This window comes from Lagopus leucura, unplaced genomic scaffold (assembly GCF_019238085.1).
Source record: "Lagopus leucura isolate 7727_CA_CO unplaced genomic scaffold, USGS_WTPT01 Super-Scaffold_100001, whole genome shotgun sequence".
NCBI classification, from domain to species: domain Eukaryota; kingdom Metazoa; phylum Chordata; class Aves; order Galliformes; family Phasianidae; genus Lagopus; species Lagopus leucura.
Window position 1 is genome coordinate 89377400 of NW_024962262.1, and position 26954 is coordinate 89404353.

General features: G+C 39.2%; 1 long non-coding RNA gene across 5 annotated transcripts in view; it reads right to left on the reverse strand.

The window, feature by feature from the left end:
- Window positions 1–26954, reverse strand: part of LOC122177630 — a 56924-nt gene that overhangs the window by 28709 nt on the left and 1261 nt on the right. For 2 of the 5 annotated variants that reach the window (XR_006178118.1, XR_006178120.1), the window contains 4 exons: window positions 16998–17041; window positions 12847–12940; window positions 10501–10556; window positions 9954–10109 (listed from right to left, as the gene is read on the reverse strand). This is a non-coding gene — a long non-coding RNA (uncharacterized LOC122177630). Of the gene's footprint in view, window positions 1–9953; window positions 10110–10385; window positions 10557–10750; window positions 10899–12846; window positions 12941–16997; window positions 17042–26954 lie in introns of those variants that run through there. The other 3 variants (XR_006178121.1, XR_006178119.1, XR_006178122.1) reach the window with 3 other exon arrangements.

Consider the following 26954-nt stretch of genomic DNA (forward strand, 5'->3'; position numbering starts at 1 on the left):
TAATTCCAAACATAGAGAGGAGGAGCATGCAGGCAGCTGGCAAAACCATAGCTGGAGGAATGTTCTCTGAGAGTGCAAAGGGACACCAGGCACTCACCTGCCCCTCCATTCCCTTAGTGCCTCTGAAAATCTGCCCTGAGCCCATTAATATACAGCCAGTGAACCTGAGCTAGATGTGATATCCCAGAGCAGAAATTTAAATTTCACGCTATTCTTTACCAGAACAAAATCAACTTCATGCTTGCAGTCAGAGGAGAAATACAATAGATCTGAAGATTCTTCGACAAACAAAAATAACACATGCTTACGACAGTAATATGCTGGGACACCCATTTTAATCTGTTCCTGTTAAATACAGCATACAGAGAATGTGAAAAGCATTCTCCAGCAATCCAGAGATTGAATGATTTCCCATGTCTCTTGTACGTTGCATTACATAAATGCATAGCCTAATGTCTTTTTAAGTCATAAGTTCTTAACGTAAGTCCTGCTGGGCTTATGCAGCAATGCAAATTTAACCTCCTGGTAGAAACTTTCTATCCAGACTTTAATTTCCTAGTGATGAAGAAAGCTGCAATGACACTGATACCTTCTGCACATTCCAGCTTCATTTACAGACCACTGTCACGGTGAGAGCATTTGGGGATCCCAGCACACTGCTGAAAGTCACTCCCACACCTTCTCCATAGAATCATATTGTAAAGGACTCAAAGATCATACAATTCCAACCCCCCTGCCTGCTAGATCAAGCTGCCCACGGCCCCATACAATCTGGCCTTGAATGCCTCCAAAGATGGGCATCCACAGCTTCTCCAGGTAACCTCTTTCAGTGCCTCACCACCCACTCAGTGAAAAACTTCCCCCTAACATCTGATTGGTTTAAAACCCCTTATCCTATCACTATCTATGCATGTAAAATGTTGACTCCCTCTTGTTTATTATCTCCCTTTAAATATTGGAAGGCAGTGAGGTCTCCCCTGAATCTTCTCTTCTTCAGACTGAACAAACCCAGCTCCCTCAACCTTTATTCATAGGAGAGGTGCTCCAGTCCTCTGATCATCCCCGTGTCCCTCCTCTGGATCCTCTCCACAAGCTCCACTGGAGCTTGAAAATACAGTCTCTTGGTGTGGCCATGCCTGAGCCTTAGAGGAGAGCTAGTGGGCTGTCCTGCACTAGCAGGAAGAGATGCTGGCAGCTATGCAAAGCAAGCAGAGAAGGAGCAGATGGTATGTGCCTTGTTTGGGGCTACTGTTCAGCTGCTACTTCAAAGGCCTGCTGTCTGGAGGTACAGTTGGATGCTTAGCTGTTGTGTTGTGCAGAGGGCAGAGGACATGTATTTCCTCAACTTACAGATGATATATTTACACTCCAGGAAACCACACTATGTTACAGTAACCCAGCTTACTTTATACAAACTCTGGTACCCACACAGAGCATGGTACAAGCTCTGCTTCACAAGGGGAAAGGAAGGCTTAGGCCTCCCTGTCTGGCTTCTGTTTCCACAGACATGTCAGTGTTTATGGGCTGATTTACAAACATCCTTACAGCAGCTCTCTGTGTTTGTGCTGTCAATAAGGATCACTGCTCAATAAATTCATGGTTTTGCTGCTGTTCACAGGTTGACTTCAGTAGAATTCAATGCCAAACTTGTTCCCCTGTATAGAACAGAAGTCAATCCTACTTCCTGACAACTTTTACCTTGCCTTTACAATAGGAAATACTTTCTCCAAACAATACACTGAGGATATGTTCTCTATTTGATGTCACTCTTTTCCTAAGCATCTGGTTTCCCATCCATCACAATCTGTGGACATGCTGCTAGTCATTGAGCGTTGATGCTGAAGTTTGTCTTAGCACAAATGAAGCATTTTCAGGTCCCAGTGAACTTACACGTCAGATCTGCTTAGCTTAGCAATAAAATAATGGCTGTGGTGGCTGCCAGCTCAGCAGCTTCACTTGGAGTACTGTAGGCATGCCACAATCTCAGGCTCAGGCACCATCTGCACTGCAGCGCCTGCCACTGGTACTTAGCTATCAATTCCCTGGCCGCTTCATAAAACAGAAGAGAATCTGGCTTGCTTTCTTACAAATAAGTTTCAGTAGAAGCCTGTGAAACCCAAATATTTTGAGATTTATCTGGATTTATATTTTCAGGTTTTGAATTGGTAATTTACAGACAAATTCGGATTTTGTAGTGCTACCAGAGATTCAGTTGCTGTGTCAGCTGAGCAAAACAACACACTATTCTAAGGTCTAGGAAAAGTTGAAGTTTGGGTTAAGAACTTGAGATTCCTCATGCTCAAAATCCTTTCACTAGCGCACAGGCATCCAGACTTCCTGTACTTCATGGTCTTCAGCACTGGTCTTCAGGTGAACAGGAATCGACATATTAGTTACTACGTGGACCTTCCACTGTTTTGCTTCTATGCATTTCCTTAGCACACTGTCCTAGTGTAGATAGAGAGATATGCTCTTCCCAGGAGAAGCAAAAAAGAGTGTTTAGGTCAAAGGTTTCCTAAGCCCTCGCACCTGTGGGATGCAAACATGTGAACAGACTGGTTTCATCTGGTCTCTAACTACTCCTCCACTGCGGCCAGGCCCTTGCACCACTCTCACAGGAGACTTTGCTTCTTTCACTGTATTTCTGAAACCTCCTCGTTTCCGGACCTCTCATACCATTTTTCTCAATTCCAGACTCTTCCAGTCTTTCATCCTTCTGGATGATGGAATGCGTATTCGCACCTCAATTTCTGCTTCTTGCTACACATTTCTCTGCCTCCACTGTTTATCACAAAGTGGCATTCAAAATGTTTCAGTATTAACAAACCAGATGATACAGCTTGGCCAGCTAAACTTGCACTTGCAGAGATCATGATCCCCTGCTATTCTCCTGCACCACCCAATGATCTAACACAGGGGCATCCAACGTTTTAGCTTGCCTGGGCCGCACTGAGTGAAGAGGAATTGTCTGGGGCCATAAATAAAACGTATACTATGGTTATAGAGAACAAACCTTCTTTTTTTAATATACATTTTTACTAAACCGTAAAAAAAAAAAAAAAAAGAAAGCAGCAAAAGCATAAAACTAGTGGGATATGTAACCTTGTTTTTGTGAAATTAATGCATCAGTTTGGTTTGATGGCAGTGACTCTAGGTGATCATCAGAGATTTTTGATGAAATTCTACTCCGCCTGTACTTCATCCTTGGCAATAATTGTTCACTAATGTACGTACAGCCAAAAAGAGATGAATTCCTGTATCAAAATGGAAAGCATAACTGCATATTTTTTGCTATTCACAGGGCACTCTGTGATGACTTCATGGACATCAGGATGTGCTTTCAGGTTCTCTGTCACACACTTTTGGAACCTCTTTTGCTTTTTGCTCAGTGGTTAAGCCTTTGTTTCAGAAAACACAAGTCTTGTCTCAACCCCTCCAATACTCTACTGGCCAAAGAAACCCTAATGTCAATCCTGGTGTTAGAGGGGCTCCTGCAAAGCTCTGCAGGAGTGAAGCATGCTCCTGCTGTTACCCCTCAGAGCCTGTCTCCACATGCACTGCTGGTTCCAGCGCTGCCTTCAACAAACAGAGGGAAAAAGCCAGCAGCACCGACCCCTTACTGGGAGCAATGTGGAGGCGGTTTGGCTGGCCATCAAGTCGTGTTGTTGCTATAGTTATTGATTATCTTACTATGTGCTTTGATAGACTGTCACTGAACCTGCCCTCTGCTTCTCCTACCTGCTGAGGGCAGAGGAGGAGAATTAAACTAAATATTCTGGTCCTTCCAGGAAATACACATTTGAAGATGATGGTCTTAAGGAGGTCCCGACCAGCTGCTTGTTTATTATTTCTCTGGAAATCTTTGTCATGTTTCCAATACAACAATTTCTGTTATGGGTTCACTACATTTCCCTATGAGCAGGGCACTGTTTTTCATTTGTATTCTCTGTTTCCTGGCCAAACCTTGCATTACAACCAGAGGAAGCTTGCAAGAATGTAGCAGCGTGTTGGGCTGGAAAATAAACATTCTAGGGACATTGCAAGTATTTCCAAAACAAGCAATACACTCTCAGCAGGGTCAGAAATAAAGTTCAACTGAAGAGGAGCACAAACACATAATGGCCTGAGACAGCACAAACAAGATTCCTTGCACGAAGCACTCTGCACTGTGGGGCAGGAGACTCCCTGCTTACAGCGTGGCAAAAGGTGATGGCCCATGTTAAGATGCACAACCTGTCATGTTAATACTTCTGCCCACGTACACCAGCTGCAGCAACTGCTATTTAACCACTCTACCTTTGCCTCATTGTTCAAATGCATTTAATTAGAAACAGATGATAACTGTGGCTTTGATGCCAGCAGAGCACAGTCAGATACAGAATCATAGAATCATAGAATTGCTCAGGTTGGAAAAGACCTTCAAAATCATCAAGTTCAACCACAATCTAACCACACTACCCTAACTGTAACAACCTTCTGCTAAATCATGTCCCTGAGCATACTTTAAAGACAAAACTCGCACCACTGCCCCCTGGAGAATTTCTACCTTTGTTGCTCAAGGACAAAATCCCTTTGTGTGCGACCTATTGCCAGTTTCTCATCCAACACTTTGATACTGTGTGGTACACCAGATTTTAAAGAAGTGCTCATACACATCATGTTTATGTAAGCTGTTAAAACCAGCACAGTTATCAGAGAGCGCAAGGGCTAGTTAGGTTTACATGAGCTATTTCTGGGAGCTGTGGATGCCCCCTGGACGCACTCAAGGCCAGGTTGGTTGGGCAGCCTGAGCTGGTGGGTGGCAGCCCTGCCCACAGCAGGGGGCTGGAATGATCTTTAAGGTTCCCTCCAGTCCAAATCATTCTGTAATTCTACAGTTCTATGATCAACCTGGCAACATCAGTATGGAATCTGGCGATCTCTCAAAGTGCTTCTTCGGTCCTAACTTACATTCTTCCCTGAGGATCAGCCACCCACCCATTCTGGAGGAAAGACGACGCTGCGTTTAAAAGGGATTCTGCTTCCAGCAGAAGAGGTAAGAAACTTTACAGGGCGTTGCAGCAACAGCTCTCTGCGAGCCTCCAGGAGCCGAGCCGAGCTTAGAGCGCTGCAGGCAACGGCCGGGAGCCGCGCAGCGGCGCTGCCTGACCGCTCGAGCGGAGCCGGGGCCGCGCCTGCGTTCCTCCTGCTCTGCGGCGGCGGGGAGGGGAGGGAGCTTTTTGTTTCTCTTTCCTTTTTCTTTATTTTTTTTTTCTTTTTTTTTCCCCTCTCTCTTCATTTTTAAAAATTTATCTATTTATTTATTTATTTATTTCCCTATTGGCATACAAGATTTCTCCCCAGAACAGTAAAAGGCAGAACATCTAATTATCTAATTTGCCTTGCCCATTTGAAACAGCATTTGAAGATTTTGTGGGGTGGCATCTGAAGCAATGGGGGTAAATTCACTGTTATCTTTGAGCTAAAAGGTATTATAAGAAGGTCTATCTCAGAGTGTTAACAATTACAAATTAGACATAAAATCAGAAGTAGCAAATACGGATAAGAGCAAGGAACATCATTAGTCTGGATAGGTATGGTTTTCATAAATGAAAAATGAGTATCTGAAGTGTACTGGACAGAACCTACTTTTTAATATACATTTTATTTTTTTAAATATGACAAAATATTTCATAAAAAAAAGTCAGTAATATATGCTGATGGTAATCTCAGGTAGGCGAGTTAATCCCTCTAGTTGTATTTTCAAGTATCTGTCTGGCCATTGGCAATTCTGGCTCCCATAGCACCTGGATTAAAGTTTTGTATCCAAGCAAAGGAAACTGAAGGCAGCTGTTCACATTATTAGAAAGGACATGACAGCTTATCTGAACTCTATGGATACTCTATATAGAGTTAAATGACTCTATATGATACTCATCATAATGAGCACAGAAATACAAAATGTGAAAAATGTCAACAAAAACAAACAAAAAACCCCAAATTCACAACCAATCAACCAACCAGAAGACATATTATATAATGTGTGTTAGGGGATTGTAAGTAAAAGCCTGAGATCCTGTTACATACCACTGGATTCCCATTCACCATTTCTTACAGAGATTTCCTATACATTCAGATAGCCCTGTCAAAGCTTGAGCACTGAAGACACTACCCCATAGCTGGGGACTACAGGGAGACTCAAGCATTGCAAATAAAACCAAGTCCAAACTCAGAAAGAAAGTCATAAGTCAATATATAAATATCAACACCATCTCATGTAGACAACATGTGATGGAATGAAAAGCGCGCATCTGCTTTATATCAACAGGCATCTTTGGCAACATCTTGACATTCAAAATACTTCTGAGCCACAGCATAGTATGGCACGGATAAAAAGAATTTTATTGCACAGTAGTCAGAGCTTTGACTGGGCTATTATTGAATGCAGCTCTACCAACATAGATCTTCCCAAGTTATAGGTCAGAGGATAGTTTGTGTATAGTCTGTTTATATCACTGATTATGAAAAAGAAGGCAGAAATGGCCACATTAAACTATATTCTATGCAAAAGCCCCTTAGGAGGCACAAGATAGGCAGAAAAGCATCTCTTTCCTCAGTTATGCTTCATGCCCCAACACTGATGGCAGATTTTGAACTGAGGAATAGAAGAGGAATTGAAGAAAAGATGATGTGCACAGCTCTACCCTTTTTTTTGTTACTTTCCAGAGCTCCAGAAGGAGCAGGGGAAATGGGATATGAACTGGCTGCTCTGGTTTGTGCTGGCGATCAGGCAGGGACCAGGTGGCCGTTGTACGTATTAACCAAAAATATCACTTACAATAAACTTTATCCTTATTTTTCCCTTGAGTACCGGGGATGGGGAACAGAGCTGAGGCCTGTCTCTCAAATCAGCCAGACCAGTTCTACAGGGAAGTGGGAACACCAGCTTTTCTTCCAGACATATGAACAACCAAATGTCTCACAGTCCCCATTTGATTTTCAGGTACTATTACTTCCTCCCTTTCACTCTTTATCCCAACTGTGCAGTGCATGAGACTGATTTAGACTCAGGGTCTGGTAAGGCTTTAAACTAGAATAGAAGGCAGTTTCCTGTCAAAAGCCAAGCAATGATAAGAAAAAAACAGTATTAGTTTTAAATTGAATTTGAAACAATTACATAGGAATAATTGTTTTGCCGTAAAAAAAAAAAACTAGACATAGTACTGTCTTACTAATGTGTATTTTTGGTTCATCCTTTGCTATTTGGAAGTAGATCCCTACATGTATCTTTTAACTTAACCAAATTATTGAAAGCTATTAATTAGTTTATCTTCTGTAATAATCTTTCCTCCCTCATGACCTTACATTTCAGGTTGAGAGCTTACCACAGTTTGAAAGTAAACTGCCTTGAAGCATACAGGAAACAGAACTTTTCCATACATAGCACAGAGCTACGTTAAAAAGAATGAAAAACATTCAAATGCAATGGCATCTAAGTAACTATGCAGAATATTTTCAAAGAACTTCGTTCTTATATGCAAAATGAGTATACATCTAATATCACAGTAAGCGTCATCAACAAATGACCTCCCAGAACTCGCTCTTTGCCTTATTTAAATTACCTGTAAAAAATAGAAGGGCCTCAAACTTGATCTCTTTTGCTCTCTGATAAGCTTAGGTTTGTTTCTTTTTGTTGCCTTGCTTTTACTACATTAAGGGAGGATTATAGGAGTATGGAAGTCGTCTTCAAATCTGTTCTTTCCTGATTGTCCAAAAGACTTTCATAAAAGCAGTATCACACACAGGTTGTCATACACCCCTAAAACAGGCTATCTTAAGTGCAGAGATACAAGAATAGTTGACTACTCTTTGAGATTCCTTAGAGTTTTTGTGCAAGTTGCTCATTTCCACTGTAGCCCTTATCCCTTTGATTAATTCTCATCTCCGTTACTATCAAACCACTAAACAGAACAGAATCATTAAAAGGTTTGGGTTGGCAGTGACCTTAAGGAATATCTAGCTTCTCATGGCAGACCTCAACAAAGTATGACTCCAACAGGGAAACTTAACTCCATAATGAACATCTGTGCTTGTGATACTTGTGCTCCTTTTTGCTAAAGACCTATACTTCTAAAGTGGTCTTTTTTCATTCCAGTAATATATTGGCTCCATCAATTTGCTGGCAAACTTCCTGTTTCTGATGTACTTGAAAAAAGTTTTTATTATCACGTCTTACACCCTTGCTCCTCAGAATCTTTTTTGTCTAGTTTTAATTTGGCTTCAAATTTAGATTGCCAGAAGCTTTATATTTTTTCTATGTTCTTCATTTGGATTTCCACTTACTGAACAATGTCTTTTTACTCCTAATGACCCCTTTAGCTTGCTTTTAGCCATACAGGCTTCCCTTCTTACCCACAGTTCTTTTAGATTTAGGGAGTATTGGATCAGATTCCAAATATTCTCTCTGAAATTGAGAAGGCAAAAAACCTAAGTTCTTCAAAGTTTGAAATGGAAAAGCTTGTCCACCTTCTGGTAGAAAAATTAAGGCTCAGAGTAAATTTCCCCATCTTATTTAGATGCCCCCTAAAGTCATCATAGTTTTCCAGAATGTATTTAAAAAGCATCTGAAAAGATTATGGAGAATAACTTTCATTTGAGGAACCCTGGAGGTAGAAACAGTTAGATATGAGATTAAATTCTTCAATATGCAAAGAATCTACTTGCAGGTCTAAAAAGTTTAATCAGGTCTGATGAATTGATACAAGTTTGAAGAATTAAACATGAGCATGTACCAAGGCACTTAGGAAAAAAATACTGCAAAATTGATCATGCAAGAAGCTCCGAAGTGAATAATTCTCAAAGTATGTGCGTGGAGCTGGCAAAGACCATGCCCTTAAAACAGTGGCTGAAAGGGAATGTGTGATTCAGTAAATCATTCAAGCATTAAGCTTTCATCTTTGGAGCCCTGGTTTATACCCGACTGAAGCGTTAATTATAAATGTCTGGGGTATGCCTTCTTCACTTAATTAATCTCCACACTTACATGAATTGTGAATCCAGATCATAATCAAAAGCTCCTCTGGCACAGAAGACCTCAACTAACTGGAAGAGAAGGAAAGCCATTCTGGTTCCAAACACAGCGTAAAGAAAACACATACATAAAAGTGTATAATTAATTTTGTATCAGATATGTTAAAAGATTAAGTTTTTCAGTCAGCAGTGACCTAAACCTGAGTATCCTGATCTAAGGCAGGATCCTCATTTAGGATCCTCAATCCAGGATCCTGATCTAGGATCCTCAAAACTACTGGACAGTGTAACTTCCCACTGAAGAAGGTCTTGCAAGACTTTGTGTGCATCTAATCTGCAGAACTTTCTTACTAGGTTACAGGAACACATGCTGATTCATATGGTGGTCTAGACCTGCACTGCTACTGAACCTAGCCAGTTTAAAGCTCGTGTGGATATCTACATGATTGTCCTATGAGTGCAGTTAGACCTGATGATGCCCTTCATGGTGTGGTGGTGTTAAATTTCTGATTCAAACAGTATTGTCCATTGAAGCTTTACTGACGAGGTGAAGGCTGGAAGTACTAAGATAATCTGAAGGTGAAAGAGATCAGATACACAGGGAGAGTGAGGCAGCAAAAATGAGAAATACACCTTGGAGAGAAAAATATGAAAAGCAGCAGACGTCAAAGGCAATTACATTGACTTAAATGCTTCAAAACCTGAACTTTGCTCGTAAAGCATTTTAAATGGAGAAACTCTAGCAAGCATGTTTGTTTCACTGGACTACACAGAGCACTTACTAATTAAAAATAAGTAAATGAAGGCTTAGATTTCTATGCACATCCCTATCATGTTACTTCCGTAACTCAATTTGTAAAGATTTTTGATGTCTCCTAGTGATGAGTTCAGATAGAATAAAGCATCAGTGGATTAAAAAAAAAAAAAAAAGCTTTTTGACTTACTATTGCATTGTTCTTCTCAACCAACTGCAGCACGAACATTCTTCATATTAGTTTTGCACATGAGTTAAAGATGTAAAGATATAATTCCATAATGGACTCTTCAAGTGATGAGAGTTTCTACGCGTTACATGTATCATTCCTGCAATCAGGATATTTCTGAAAAGACAGAGATGCACATACATTATTGCAAAACATTATTAACCACTATAACAATGTATAAATATTAGGTGATAGTAGTTATTTTGTTTTTTAAATATTTTTCCGGGTTAGTTATTTTGCATATAGTCAAGTTTAAGATTACATTTAACAGGCACTACAGACTCTGTTCCTCTTTCATTTCAGAATACCATTTGTGTCTACCTTCTAGAGCATTATAACACAACACTATTCAGAAGTTAAAATACTGTAAATCAAAATTATTATATGGACTACCTGGCACTTTTTCCTTTATAGGACAAAGAGTATTTCTCAGATAGTACAGTTTCTGTCTGCAGATTCATTGAATGTGACTCTGTAACTTCTTGATAGTCTCATTTAACATACTCACTCAGCTTCACTTCTTCTCAACATTGGCACCAGGAAAAGTGTAGTTAAATAACTGTGCTAAAAAAAAAAAAAAAAAAAGCAATTTATGGAATGCAACTGCATGAACAGTGTTATCATGACAATTTTTTTTTTTAATTGTAATGAAATATAAGCTACTATTTATTTTATTTTCAAATTGCAGTTTTCTTGACTTGAACCAAATAATGACTTCAAAAAGGCAAAGGGGTTGCAGTAAAGCTAAAGCAACCTACCATTCTATGCGGGGCAAAATAAATGGGAGCCACTCTTAAAATCTAAAACTTCATGTAAATGAACAGATGCTTGGCCTCAAGTTGCGCCGGGGGAGATTCAGGTTGCATGTTAGGAAATCCTTCAAGAGAGTGGTCAGGTGCTGAAACGGGCTGCCCAGGGAGGTGGTGGAGTCACTGACCCTGGAGGTGTTCAAAAGAAATTTAGATTTTGTACTGAGGGACTTGGGTTAGTGGAAAATATTGGTGATATCTGGATGGTTGGATTGGATGATCTTGGAGGTCTTTCCCAACCTTACTGATCCATGATTCTACTCTGCAAAAAATGAAGTGATCAATTATATTTTTTTCCAGTTAAATGAATTACGTTGAATTATTTACCAAAATACATTTCAGATATTTCATGCAATCCACCCAAAACATGAGCTTACATCCTACAGTCTTCATAAAAATTTATTTTATTTATATTTTCTTTGAGTCTGCATTTCCACCTGTTTTTTTCATGTACCGTGTGGCAGCCTGAGGGATGTAATGCATGGAGTTCTCTACCAGAGGCAGCTTAAGTAAGAGCTATCACTGAGTAAATAGTTTGACAGTCATTTCAACCACATTGCATCCTGGTGGGGATAGACATACGATCACCTAATTTCCATATACGAAAGCCTACATTTTAATAATCACCTCATTCTTTACTATCAGACTATGAACATTCAATAAAAAAAATACTTCCTGCATTATTTCTTATCCTGGTCTTTTTTTCCCTCCAAATGAAATAATAAAAGAATGTGGGGGAAAAGTTGCAGCTGCTTTCTCTACATTCCTGTTTTCTTTCTTTTTATTGCTGTTTTTCATAATACTACAACTGCCCAATGATCATGTGAAATCCTCTCTGTTCCTTTAAAAAAAACACCAAACAAACCAACATTGCTTTTCTCCCTGGGACACTTTGTCCTCATTATTTTTCAGAAAGTCCTGAAATCTAAAAATAACACACCCAAGCCCAAACTACACAAAGATCAGCCCCTTCCATATTTACATAGAAAGGAAGAAACCACTTTACGACCCCTCATTGTGTCTGGCCAGCCTCAGGGTCCCTGGACCGCAAGTAACAAATATCACATATTTTGCTTGCTCTAAGTGTTTACTCTTAAAGACTTCAGTAAGACCCAGAAAGCAAAAAGCACTGCTGCTGGATCTGTCACATTAACCTCTTCTTACCTCATGATTGCTTGAGAGTGGGTAGGAGATGATGTTAATTACCTTAGCCTAACACTATAAATGGATAAAATACAGAATTAATCAGAAGAAAAAATAAAAATAAAAACAATACTTTGGTTCCATTAACAGCATTTGATCAGAGAAACCAGTGATTGCAGCAGCACAGCAACCGATGTCCATTTGATGTCCAGCTGTTGTCCCTCAAGATTTGTACTTAAGCAATGAAGACAGCCCTGTTTTATCTCTAATATTCCATGTGAATATGTAAATAGATGACCACTGCCAATATAGCACCTGCCAGGAACTACAAGTATTTAAGGTCTGGAATTATTCCTACAGAAGTCAGTGGGAGTCATACTGACAATTTCAATCACAGCTGGACCAGGTTCAAGGACAATGGAAGAAAAGGTTTGTTCCTATAACTACCTTAGGCTGCAACTGTTCTGAACGCCACCATGTTTTATTTTTTCCAACAGCTTAATAGGAACAAATATTTGCATAGGTGTTACACAATTGTGCTATGGGGAAATGCTGAATTACAAAATAAACTGCATTCCTGACAAATTGTAATTGCTGCCCAGGAGAGTGAACACCAAGAAACAGCTTCCTCTCAGCTGTGGGAACCAGGCTTGTGCTGTGCACCTGATCAGAAAAGACAAAAAATCCCACAAATAAAAAGATTTTCATGCAACCAGAGGACTTGCACAGTGTTCTCACACCAGCCTGTTTGGAATTTCAGAGTTCTATATGGATGACAAACAGAAGGTTGGGATAAGAGGGATGAGATTCTAGTAATTCTGGTTACATGAGCTGACACAAAGGAAATTTGAGATTAGAAACTCTCCCAAAATCCAGATGCCAGAAGTGCACACTTTATTTACCAGAAATAATCCCTTTCACTTCCACGATACAGCTCCAGATACACATACAGATGCAGAGGGCCTCTTCTCTCTTTTTCTATAGTGTTACTATTGCCTAAAAAAAAAAAAAAAAAAAAAAAAGAAAAGAAAAGAAGAAGTCAAGGTTCAAAATTTCTAAGTTACACTAAAAAGTATGCCTTGGACTCAAAAATAATAAATCTTGGCTCTTTTTATTTGTCCACCCTCTTTCACATTATGGAAAGTTCACATATTTAAGATTTTTTTCTGAAGCCACAGAGGCCAAAAATGCATTTCTTTTCCAAAAAAAATTGAGATTCTCGAATGAAGAACACATTGCAGTCCATACAGTGGAATTCATGGGGCTGGAGAACCCAGCAGCGGTGAGGTGGCAGACGAGTCAGATGAGAGCAAGAAGTGTGTGGCCAGCCAGAGTTAGAAGGACTGTTTCCTCCAAAGAGCCAGACAAAACTGAATTAGATCCAGGGGTTGCTGTGCAGTAAAAGCATGACACAAGGTGCCCTGGCATCCCACCACACAGGGAGAACTGCTGCTGCCATCACCCGATATGTGCCTCAGCCTGTTCCAGCATACAATATTGCTCTCTCGTGGATTAATGTGCCCTGTTTTTGGTGTCCACAGTCCTCCCAGAGCCTGCCACCTACCCCTCATGGGTAATGCTGCCTTCATGGAAATTGGATCAGAGTTACTATGTGGGGCCCCAATGATCCAGCTACAACTGATTCCACGCCTGAGGCTTACACACCCCAAAGCCAGGCCTTGCACTTCTGTGTACCCCAGGCTTAGAAACAATTCTTCAGGGCAAAATGAGAGTCAAGGGATCCAAACTATCTCTGTGAAGGTGTCTTCAAGAAAAGACTCTTATATGTATGTGAGATATTAGGCTGCGGATCAATAAAATCAGCACATCTGTTTCTGTTTCCTCAACAAAGTGGAGCATCCTTGGGTTTATGGCACAGTCTTCAGAGATGTCCTCAGTATTTCTCTTACAGTTTATAATTTTTCTCTAAATCGTGGAGTCAGTCAGACATTCTGTCTGTTTGTCTCCCTCCTGTCCCAGCTAATTTCCTTTGATCTTGTCTGGTCACGCAGTTAAATTGAAAGCAAGTTCCTCAGCAAATCCTTCCTGAGGCACTTTTTTCCTTCAAAAAAAGAAAAAAACAACAGGAGGCTTTACTTCTACAGACATTCATGATTTTTCATTTCTATTACTTGAAAGGGAAGAGGTTTACACTCTCCACCTGCCCGCTTCTTGGAGAATCTATGAGAATCAGTTCTCATAGCTTCAGCCATTTTCTTATCTTCCACTCATTCTTTCAGCTACATATGAGACCAGTAACACTCATTGGTCATCATCATTCCTATCTTTTCATTTGGGAATCAGACTAAGAATAAAGTGTTTTAGCAACAGCAGGAGTCATGCTCAAAAACCAGTCATATTTTATGAGAGTCAAAAAAAAAAAACCTCCCCAAGTGGGCGAAAAATGAAGTAAGGGTTTTTCTTTTGTACCATAACAGTCTCTTCCAACTACCAGCTCTCAACTCTTTTTTTTTAATAGCACCATTCAGAAAAGCTCACACACCTGTCTAAACTTATTCATCCTTACAGTATTCCCAGAAGCAGTGAAGAATAATCTTAAATGAATGGGAAACTGAGGTACAGAGAGAAGGAGTAGCATAGCAAAGGTCACATTCAACATCTGTAGAGTGGCAGAACAGGCTCTTGAAGGCCACACATAAATGCCTTAACCACAGACAACTCTTTCACTCAGCTTTGGAGCTTGGAGATAATGTCTGAACATCCATTTAATAAAAGGCAAAACAAGCTAAAACTTTTGGATACAGACCCAAGACTCAAGTCTTAATTTTCTGCAGAACAAGTCTGTAGTTTGCTCCAATTCCAAAGCAGTAATGCTTAAGAAAATGTTTTGGGCCACGTCTCATACTGATTTAGCCCTGCCAAAATCACTGAAATGAAGGCAGCTTCATGAAAATGTTGCTTGCACATCTTACTTATGTTTTATTTGCTTCTCACTCCTTAGATATAGCCCTTACCCAGATCAGACTTAAACATGTTAAGCTCTAAAAGGCTATGCTGGTTGTGGAAAAGGGAGAAAGAGGATAAAAGATCAGTTGCATTTTTCTTCCCTTTTTCCAGAAAATCTTGCCTTTGCTAGCATATTACTAACAAATGAAGATCCAATGGGCAATTTTGGATGAAGTTTTTATTCAACCTCCACCTGTAGTCAGTAGCTCAGTTGATTCTCCAATGCAGACAGTATGTTAACACTCATAGCTCGTCACTATAAGGAAAAGTGCATCAAAGACAATGGGGAATTCAGAGTTGAGGCTGAATGACATGTATTTAATAGCTTTCCAATTCAATGAGGCATTTAAGATTTTCATTAGCACTAATTACGCAAGAAGTAGAGGTCAACACTAGAAATTTTACAGAGATTAAAGAGGCAAAACGGATTTAAAGTTAGAAAATTAGATTTTACATTAACACAAGAGACAGAGACATGGAAACTATTGCTACTGTGCATCTACTGCCTTTAAAAACAATCGCCTCTTTGTTTAAAATATTCTGTTGATTTCTGCAAGTTTTGACTATTAAAGCACAAAAATTTTAAGTGTCAGGTGCTATTGTCAGGGCTCAGTGAAATAAATTAAAAGAAACATCTTAGTATGTGGCAACTAACTTCATTTATTAATTTTCAGAAATGGAAAAACAGTAATCCTGTCTTTTGCAAACAAGATCAATTCCTCACTATTCCAGCCTACAACTTCAGGCCACACCAATCCAGAGAGGGCTAGAGATTTGGTTTGAAAAGTTTTCAATTCCAGAGGTTCTTTCATATAGTCAGTCTGAGCTGTGACAATACAGGATCACAGTCCTTGTGTAAGATGCTGCCTTTCTCTCCAGTAATATACCAGGAGAGGCAACAGAATATCTCAACACAGCTGGAGGCCCTTGGAAACCACAGTGATTTACTGAAGTGGTGGCATGCAGCACTGTGAAACTGACCCTCGTGCTCCTTGAAGAATCAACCTGTACTTATAAAACTCATCTTTCATTTTCACACTGCATGAATCAGAACCCCTGAGGGACCACAGACATTCAAACTGCAATTCAGGTGCTCTTCGAAGGATTGTGGTGTACAAAGCCAGGCTCAGTGCTCAGTTGGAGTGCTCATGCCGGTGGCTTTCCACCCAGCATGTCTTCCCACTCCAAGGCAGGTATAGGCTCATTAAGAACAAATGCTGACAGTGCTCATGAGCAAATTTTGAGCAGAAAGATGAAAGTAAGCAACGACTTCTTCAGCCTCTGCCCCCTGGCCCACATGCCTGTAGAGGTTTTTGCTGCCCAAGTCAAATTCTCAAGAGGTATTTGAACCTTTACCTCACCAAAGTTTCACAGAGAGACATAAACTGATGCTCTATTAAACTGTAGGTAGGTCACAGATGGGAAACAGACTTCCTGAAACACAGAATCATAATTCTCCAGAAATACACTCACAGGCTGTTTGCCTTTACGAGCATACAACTTCTCTAGAGAGCAGACAAGTTACTCACAATGGGCTTGTTCATCTAAATGTCCCTACTGCCCATCCAGAACTTCAAATATTGGCAATATGATTATTCTAGATTGGCAGTGCTGAGGTACAACCTGACATGTTAGTTTGTTTCGCTCAATTTTTTATTCAGGAGTTGAGAGTTTTAAACGGCCAAGCAACTCAGAAACAAATATTTGAAACTGTCAAGTGAAGAGTTACAAAATCACATAGCTGAATGCTCAGTGTCTTCCTTTGCAGGAATGAGAAGAGGCCAAGTCTTCAGCAAACTCTACTAACAAATGAAACTCATTTGGCTTTGAGAGCAATGTATTAGTAGCTGCCAAACTATCCCAAATGGCTTTAAAATACACTGTAAGATAATAGAAGGAAATTCATAGGATAATCTTAAAGAGCTGCAGAAGCAGTAATTTCATGTTCAAGCTGCAAGAGCCTGGAATCCTTTAGAAGTGGATGCAAGTTCACTTCATGGTCATGGTAGTAAAAGATGTCTGTGATTATACTGCACAGAAGAAGAACCAACGCTCTGTAACCATACAAGAAATAAACTTTCCTTACCTGAATAAAAGAAGGCTTGAATCTTTCCACTTCGACTACAAGCTCTGGTGGCACAAGTTAAAGCAAATTGTGAGTTAGTTCATTCAGGGGTGCTGCTGGATAAATAATAGATAATAGTGGCAAATGACATTTCACAAAGTCCATGCATTGAGTTAAATAACATGGATTCCTCAACTACAGAAAAATTCCTGTTCATATGAAATCCTTAGTTTTGATTAATCATTTGGAGTCTGCTCAAATGGAAGGAAGGAAGAAATCTGCCTGCTGCCAATGACTATTTTCCTATTTTTAACTCCTGACCAGTGAATTAACACCCTTCTGATTGAGGAACAAATTGATATTACTGAAATAACAAGAAAGCATTTAAAGATTGAAACTGACTGCACATGTAGCTAAAAAGTGGGTTAAGTAGCAAGCAATTAGCTGTATATAAATGATGAATCAGTCTGTTTTGATGATATGACTGTAATTTCAGCTTTTGCCTTTTCAAGCATGTTTCACAAATACAATAGACAGGCTTATACTGAAATGTGAGCAAATCATTACTCTTCTTTTAAATTAATAGACATTTTTTCCCCTCTTTATTTCTCTCTAGAAATTAGAAGCAATGTTCAGGTAGTACTATAAAACCTTTATGTAGTTATGTTTGTATCATAAATGCTTTCAGAAAAACAAACAAACAAACAAACAAAAAAAAACAAAAACAAAAAAAAACCAAACCAAAAAGCCATATAAAAATCCTCAAAATATAAGGAAAAGATTGACATTAAAGATTGAGAGTCCCATTGGGAAATGAAAAACATCACTATAAGATCAGCAGATCAGACTTTCTGTGTGGTACAGTGCTTTAAAGCTCAACATGATCATCCAGGAAACATTGCTGAGTGCTAGCCAGATGATTTCTTCTAGACTTCTTTGGCTATTGTACCAAAATAAATACTTAAATCTTTCTGAATTCGCAGAGTAGAATGATTATTGATGTTTTAGAAGGATACTAGAGGTAAAACAAAAGTTCAAGAAGCGCAAAAAGAGGAATGCATTGTAGAATGTGGGGAATGCAAGAAAAAAAAACAACAATCACACACTGTTCAGACTCATCTCAGAGTTTCTAACATGCACTATTTTAATTGGAACCATTTTATGGTTCAACTCACTTGCACTCTTTGAATTGAAAGACAGTGTCAGACACTTTGCTATGTGTCTATGCTTTGAATAGTAATATAAAATCTGATCAAACACACTGGGTCACACAGGGATCAGCATTAAAAGAAAGTTAAATGAGAAGAGGGCATGGCCATGGCTGTTTTAACTACTAACCACAACATTAGGTTAATTTGAACAATCATTTCACAAGGATTAATTCATTTTTTGTACATTATGACTTGTATTCTTTGGACTTTCTCCCACATTTCCTTCTCACAGTTTTAGGGTAGAAAGTGTCTGCCATTTTGCTGGAGGGATAGATGGAAGAATAGAAGGAGAGGTAAGAAACAATTTTTGGAAGTAACAAAGTTTATGTTCAAATCTGTAACCTTTACCTCTGCTTCAGCCTCTCAAACATCCTTAGCTAATTTTTGAACTCTACCTTCCTTTTGCTCCAACTCCACTAAATAATGATGCACTTTCAAAACGCTAATGACAATTATTTATACTCCAGTACAGTTTTGAGTCTGCTACTGGCAAGATCTAACAAACAGACCATGGCATTTCAGCACATTATCCACAGTTAAGCTGAGACCAAACTGAAAATGGGAACTCAAATTCTCATGCAGCATAGCTGTGGCCCTAACTCATGTTACAGACCTGAGTTGTGTTTTCAGAATACAGTGCAAAAACTGCCTTCTTTTTATACACAAAATCAGTGTAACTAGAATACGAATAAACCATGAAAGAGATTAAGCTTCTCAGCAAACATATAAATTGGGACTGGAGGACAGGAATGCCCTTTTTTTTATTCATGCATTTCCTTCTGTTCACTGAACTTTGGGACAGCAATACCAACCATAAAGAACTATAGTATTAACACGTTAGTGGGTAAGAGGCAAACAGCTGGTTAAGAGAGCAAGAATGCCTGAAGCAAAAACTAAAATGAATACTTCCTGGCTGCAGTTGATATCAAACTGCTATATATTAGTAACATGTTTTGGCCAATTTTATCTTCTGTCTTAAGCACAGTTTTCTGTGCCTCAGTCAACTAAAAGGTCAGATCACTTAGCGAGAGGATAGATACACTGATTCCTGATCTCTTCTTAAGAGTTTTTGCCTGCGTGTTTGGATCACGAGATGTGGAGCAAAATAAATGATTCATCTTGAGTCTATCTTCTCTGTAGTGATTCTACAACACCTGAACCTATATTGTCCAGAATTTGTTTTTAAAATTGATTTTATCCTATGTGAAACTGAGTTAAGCTTGAATGAGTGCTGGAACACACTCTGATAGTCAGAAGGAGCCAGAAACATTTGGGAGCTGGCCTTTTTCCTTATCACATATAAGCACAGACAAATTAGCTACCAGGAAAATAAAACAGAAATTTAATACATACATTCTGTTTTGTCACTGGAGAACTGATCTTACCTTAATAGCATTTTAAAGAATAATTTACAAAAGAAACAGAAAATATACAACTAGCTTCAGAGTATTTTTCTTGTAGAAGAGACTTATGAAGGATAACAGGATTTAAACATAATACTACAGGCATTTACTACAGTTGGCTAGAAGCAAAGGCTCAAAAAGGAGGTGTCTCGGCTGAAAACAGCCATCAGAGCACTCTTGCCTCCAATGGAGATAGACCAGCTGAGAGGCTGTCCGCATAATGAAGTCATTTCTCTTTTTAACCACCCTATAGACTCCTATGCATGTGATGTAATTCTCTATTCAATTCCATAGAGAAGTTATCATTTCCTATTAGAATCCATCGGGTGTTTCTATGTGGGTTTCCTTTCACAGTCTCCTTAGCATGGCCAGAAAATTCATTTTCTCTGTGTAAACTAAGTGGTGTAGCAATTTTTCCTCTGAAGTCATATGATGTCTGTCACCACAAAAGCAGCCTACATGCAGCTGTATCTCATTTTGGAGCACATACGTTTGCATATGGCTTCTAGACGGAGGCAAATATCACTGCAACAGAGTTATTTAAATAATATATTGTCACACAATGATTAATTTCTGTTTTATTTTCAGCATGAAAGTCTGTGGCATAGACCCCCATATGGTAAAATAATAGGCTGAAAGATTAGCCACCATCACCATCTGTTACCCATCCCTGATTTCACTCCCTCTTTCAAGAGATGATTGCAGTTTCAAAATCTTTCATTCAGAGTCTATTTTCTTTCAAGTTATTACCTAGATGACTTCAGTAACTCTACGTATCTGGGGCCTGAGAAAGAAATGCTGAGAGCAGTAAATGCACAACAAACATTTGCATAGAGGGTGCTGTGATAGGAAATTCACTGGGCTGGTGTCTCACTTCACCCATCAGTGTTACAACAATGTACAACCACTGCCTGCTTTGGAATCACTCCAGAGGGCTATGCTACTGCAAGAGAGAGAAATTCAGTGTTCAGTGGCCCATTTCTTACTGATGTCATTCACTCTATACAGCAAGTGAAAAATAATAAAGCACTTCTTTTTATATGACTATTAAAAGTTATTTTCTTTAGATGAACAGTCATATCTATATCTATCTATCATATCTATATAGGTAAACTACATTTTTTATGGTGTCCCAAGTAAGTATAAGAAAGTAAAACGGGGATGGGAGTAAGGAATGATAAGGAAAGCCAAACAAATATGAACAAATATGTCTGAGGTAAGCATGCAGGAGAAATAAACAATAAGAGTATTTTGCAATCAAGATCACTGCTAATTTATGTGACAGATTCCAAGACTAATCTAATATGCAATACACTTTCACCATGTATTCCTTCAAATGCAAATCAATCAGAAGCACCTTTGAATGCCTGGCATCCACCAGAGGGGATATGGTTTACACTGAGCTGCCCAGTGCCTTATGGTAGGGAACATTATTGAGCGTCTGACTTGCATTTGCTTCACAGGCTGACTCAAAACATAACTGACCCGAGATACTGAATTGTGGGTATATCACAACTATGAAATCGCACTCTTTGCCTTAGCCCAATCTCAGGTCCCTTTGCCTGTTCCATCAGCTTCACTTTCTAAATTAAATTTCAGGCACGTGAAATGAGTATGCTACTAGTTCAGTGCCTGGTGTATCATCAAGAAACAATAATAACAATAAAAAATAATCAGAGGTTCTTCATGCACATGGTGTCAGCTTTGTTTTCCAGATCCATCATTTCCATTGCTCACTGTGGGACGTGAGGCCAGATTCTTAGTGGAAGTAAATCCGCACTGCTTTGCTGTGCATGACAGAACTGTCCCAAAATGGAGCTACCGATGTTTATGTGCAGGAACAGTCTAAATGTCACTCTTACGTCTGGCTCATGATTCAGAAGACCATAACTGTTTGACATAGCCCCTATATTTGTTATTTTAGGAGGCTGGTTGGAAGGAGATGGCAAAGGTTTAGGAGTCAATGATCTCCATCAGCTCTACAAACAAGGCAAGACTGCTGGGCTTTGTTTTCTTTTGGGAACTTTCCAAGCATCAGTACTTTACAAGTTACCCCCATAGGCAACTTAGTGTCTGTTTCAAGTTAATGTGCTTTGTTTTTCAGGCCACAAATAAAATCAGAACAAAGTAAAAGTTCAGATTTGTTTGAAAACAACCCAAATTTTGTACCGTGTGAAAAGAAAGGTAAAAAGAGGGTCAGAGAAACTGAGAGTAGAGAGGGCATGGGATAGGGAAAATCTCTCCAGAGGAGAGAAAGTGATTTTTATGGTACAGATAAAGAATGAACTGCAGAGAGAAGAACAAGATGATAGTCAAAAAATCTGTGAAAGTCACTTCAAAATACTGAAGCTCTCTTTCTTCTCATGAAATCTTTATCTCACTCTTATGAGGGTCAAAAGGACTGAAACTGCTAGCTCTCATATTGCCTTTGTATTAGAGCTATATGAAGCAGATGATAGCAACATACTCAAGATGCCGGGCCAAATTCTGCCCTTCGTTATGATCATTCAACTAATCTGGGAACCTTGCTTGACACGATATTTTAATTCTTTGATTCTTTGAAAAAAAACTATAGCGAAAACAGAGGATTTGCATTCATCAGGTATCACACACATGTCATTAGTTAAACAAACATAACCATAGAAGGATTTAGAGGGATAAATATATATATATATTTCATATTAATTTTTGTATACTCAACTTGTGACTATTCCACATTGCTTTCTGGAAAGCCTTAATGTGATTTTTGAACATTCAGACTTAGAACTGCTCTGACAGAGGGCCATGGAAATGTCTGCTCATTTCAGAGATAGGGAAACAGAGAGAACATGCTGCTAAGGGAGATATCTTCATTTCTAAATCTGTGAACATGTTGCTATGTTAGTAGATTTTTCCTGTTCCTTTTATCCTTTATTTCATCTCACATATCTGTTCTCAAGGACGGCACTAGAATTAAACTGCTAACTTGGTATTTGGAAGACCCAGTTTTAAAATTCTCCATCCCTTTACAAATATGGAACAAATCTGAGGACAGCAGTGGCCATCTGTTAGATGGAGGTTACAGCATTTTCCCTACAGCACAGAGAAATGAAAAGAAAGTGTGCTCTTCAGTGATTTTCTCTCTCCTTTTCTGAATGTTCTGCTCTGTGAAATCAGCCTCAAAAATTTCCACTGACTACCATGGAAACTGCATTGGGCCAGTAGAAGTCACAGGGATGACAGATGGTAAGAAGTTATGTATATGACCACCATATAAATTGCTCACCGAATGCTGAATTTGGATTAGGGTATTGGCACCTCATGTGATTAGAGTTGCACTCAAAGGCAGATAGGGTACCACTGGCTAGAACAATACCAAATTAAATAGATGCAAGCGCTTCATGAGACACTAAAGCAGGGGTGAAAAACATATTCAGTGTTACAACATCTTATCAACCATCAGTGGATTACTTTCTTGTCTTGCTCCACTGTGTAGGTTCATCAATCCATAAAAAATCCATATGCAAAAGAAAGGAAAAAATGAAAAAAGCCAATTTGACTAAGATGATTGTCAAAGAAAGGAACTGACTGGCTCAAGGAACTGGAAATAAAAGATGAAACCTTTGAAATCTATGTCACCACCTCAAGACTGGCTCAGATCTGCACTGACCCATAGCTATTATTGTAACTGTGTGAGATTTTGGTACCCCCCATGTAATGGGATTGGGCTCTTAATCCAGTTAAGAACAGATGTTCACATCAAGCAGCTCAAAATCCAAAAACCACTCTGTCACTCAGTTGGAAGAAATGTGAAAAGAAAATCTCATTTGTGACATGGAAGAAATTGTCCCCTTGTTAAAAGTTGGAAATTGAGGGAGACACTACTTCCTTTCTACCTTGCTCTGTTTAACAGTAAACTGCAGTCTTTGGATGTTACAAGAAGACATTCTAGGCAGGTGAATTTGTCATCTGCACAAGCAACTTAGGCCTCTCTGGGCAGGGAAAAATTCACAATGTCCAATTCTTATTTTGCATTTTATCTTCCTTTTCAAGTGATACAGAAATAAGTCAATCTTTCAAAAGGCCGCTTGCCACCAACAATGAAAAGATGCAATTGAAAATGAAAACAGCGCTTCGCATAGTTTCCTTTCATTATAAACTCTCAAAATTTTTTCATATAGCTAAAAAGCAGTGGTAGGCAAGGGGGAAAGCGTGCAACACTCTCATCTGGATGATTAAATAATAAAAGAGAGAGTCATTTCAGTAAAGCTGCAATGAGAAAAAAAGAAAGCTTTACATTGAACAGATACAGCTAGAGGAGCAGTCAACAAGACGTGAGCAATGGCAGACTGGAAATGTTTCTCCGCACACAAATTGAATAGATGAGAGAATATATTTTCACCATTGCTCTTAAAATTAGCATGAATAGATCATTCATCCCAGATGAGTTAGGCACCCAACCGATGTCCAAATTTATTTCCACAAGAAGTGACACTGACAAAATGGCAAATGTGTGCTACACAAATTACACTCAACCATTGATTTTTTTAAGTTCAGCAGCCCATCTTGTGCGACTGCTTATAAAGGCAGACAGACAGACCACACCGACTGCAGCAGTAAACTGAACTCATATCTCACACTGACTCGAAGATGCAGTTTGACACGTGCTGCCTAAACAAACCTGAGCACGTCAGTTACTTTCAGATGATTTACTTGTTACAGTGGCTCGCAACATAAAAGCCAACAATCAGTCATTAGCACGCAGCAGAGGAAATTTTCCCAGGGTATTATGTAGCGTATTTGGACAGCCAGAACTCACTGCTATTATTTATTCACACCACTATAAATTATTCTTCTCAAAATGAACCCAAGTCACGTAAATGCTGACTTGGAAAGCACCAGAGCCCTCTCTTTTCCTGCTGCATGTATTTTCCCTTTTTAATAAACTTCCTGCCTACAAGTGAAAAAACAAAGTCTGGCGGGGTTTACGTGTTTCAAATCAATGCCACAGAAGCAAGGAGGAAACCAGTTTGGTTAACATTTGCTACGTCCCTTTTAAGGCTGTATATTTGTTGTGGGCTTAAATCGTTCCAGCTCTGCAAAGCTGCTAAACAGAGTACTGATGAAACATATTGATACCTTAATATTGACATGAGAATCAGATTATTAGGTACAGGCTTTTCCTTCCTCTTTTTTAAATACTTATTTTTGTCCTATCAAAGGATGTCCGACCAGGTACACTAAATACATAGTAATTTTGAATAGCTGTATGCGGGGTAATATAAAGCAAGGAAACTAGCAGCAATTGATGAGATTGAGTTCACACTGTAGAAAGGCTTCTGGGACACAAATGCTGCTCATATTCCCCATATGATGAGGTCTACTAGAAATGGTGTTGTGACACCAGTTCATTTTACACAAGCTTCCAGATAGGCAGTGTCTTGTAGACGCTGTTAACAAGCGTTAACTGGGGAAACTAGGACTGAAAAGCTCCTTGGGAGTCATTATAACCAGCCAGACACTGGTGCCAAATCATTACATTGAAGCACTTCAGGGCGACTCTGGGGTGGTTCATTCCAACCACAGATACTTCCACAAAAAAAAACTGATGAACAAAAGGTTTTGCCCATTAAAAATGCAAGCAAACAATGACTTCTCCTGCTCTGTTTTATGGTGCATGTAATTTTGAAGGGCAGCTAACTGGAGGTACGGAGTATGAGCACAGGAGAGGAACTGAGCTATGCTCATAGATCCAAGGGCTTTTCAAGGGCTCACCATTTTCCCACTAAGACAAATGAGTGACAGAAAAGCCCCCTAAAGTTATCTACATTGCTGCAAAGTTTAAGGCCAAGGTTATTCAACGGATAGCCCTTAAGCATAGCTCTTGTTATCCCCTTCAGCTTCCTCAATAGCTGTTGCTGTACTCCAGTGTGCTGTGGGGAATGACCATACTACTGAGGCTGTCCCTGATCACGAACAACTTGGATATTTTCAGCAGAGAGTTATACTTCTCACTGTGTTCGGTACTTCCCTTACATTGCAAGGAAATAAGATATTAGAAAAGCATTGCTCAACCACAGTTGACCACCTCAGCTCTTGCTCTCGGAGATGCTTGTACTACAAGTTCTACATCCGACTTATGCAAACACATAGGTCAGAACTGCTGCATTCTGGGGCCAACTGGCTGCTCGAGTCTATGACAGCTTTATTGCCCTACAATTGGAGAAGTAGATATCTCCTTCAGAAATAGCTTGAGAATGACTTTTTGTTGTTGTTATTTTAGGCGTAGCTGATGTTTCTTTGGGATTTTCTGTCTGCAGCTCTACTAGACATTGCTGAGAGAAGCAATTCTGTTGACAAGTTGCCCCAGAGCATGCTGTAAATGGGATACAGTACCTCACTTGTGGGTTCTGGAGATACCTCCTTGTGTCATTTTTTGGTTAAATGTTATCTCTCAGATGCAGAAAACATGCATGTTGAAAAAAATTATTGTTATTCAACTCTCACAAACACAGCTGAAACTGCTGCCAAACAAAAGAGTTAGCTTCCACTGCCAAATAAAGAGTTAGCCCTTAACTGATTGCTGCTGCAATAAAATAGCTCTGGAGATCCGTTTCTCTGGAGCCTTTGGTGATATGAGACAAGCAATTTTGATTTAATCTTAAATATATATATTTAAATGTTTTGACAATTTCTTCTACACTTAGACACATCTTTATCCTTTTTGTTTCCAGACGACTAAAACCAGCTGGCCATTTTTCTATTGTTATTTTATCTGCCTTTGGAGCTTGAAGAGACTGAAGTTCTTACAGACTAAAATCAATTTACGTCAGTTTCTGCAAGCTCAAGAAGATCAAATAATTTGAACAAGCATTGAGAGACAGATCTTTGATGTACACAGGTTGTAACCAATGGTGTATGCCAATTAAGGGCATGGCCTTGGGCTTTGGTATTTCTTCTGCGGGATTTTAGCTTTGAACTCCTGAGGTCCCTTGTTACCAATTTCCTTGCAGAGCATGTTTCCCACTTAAACAAACATTCCCAGGGCTCTTTGCATAGGACAGGATGTCCAAGATTCTGATTCACTCGTGATCTTGCTGAAATGAATCATATATTATTTCAATTAATTACTCAGCTAAATGTGTACGTTTGGTATTATTCTATAGGATTTTGGTCTCTTTTTTTCTATCTCAAGATGTATTCCTTGAGGGAGCAACCAGGACAGCTGCTAAGGAATGATGTCACTCATTAGCTTCACACTGGAAAAGTAAACATGTTAGCTAGCAAATGTCTTACACGTCTATGTTTATTTGTGACCAATAACTAGTTTGGAGAATGTCTACAGCTGTGACTGAAACACAATAAAATAAGACAAGACAAATGTC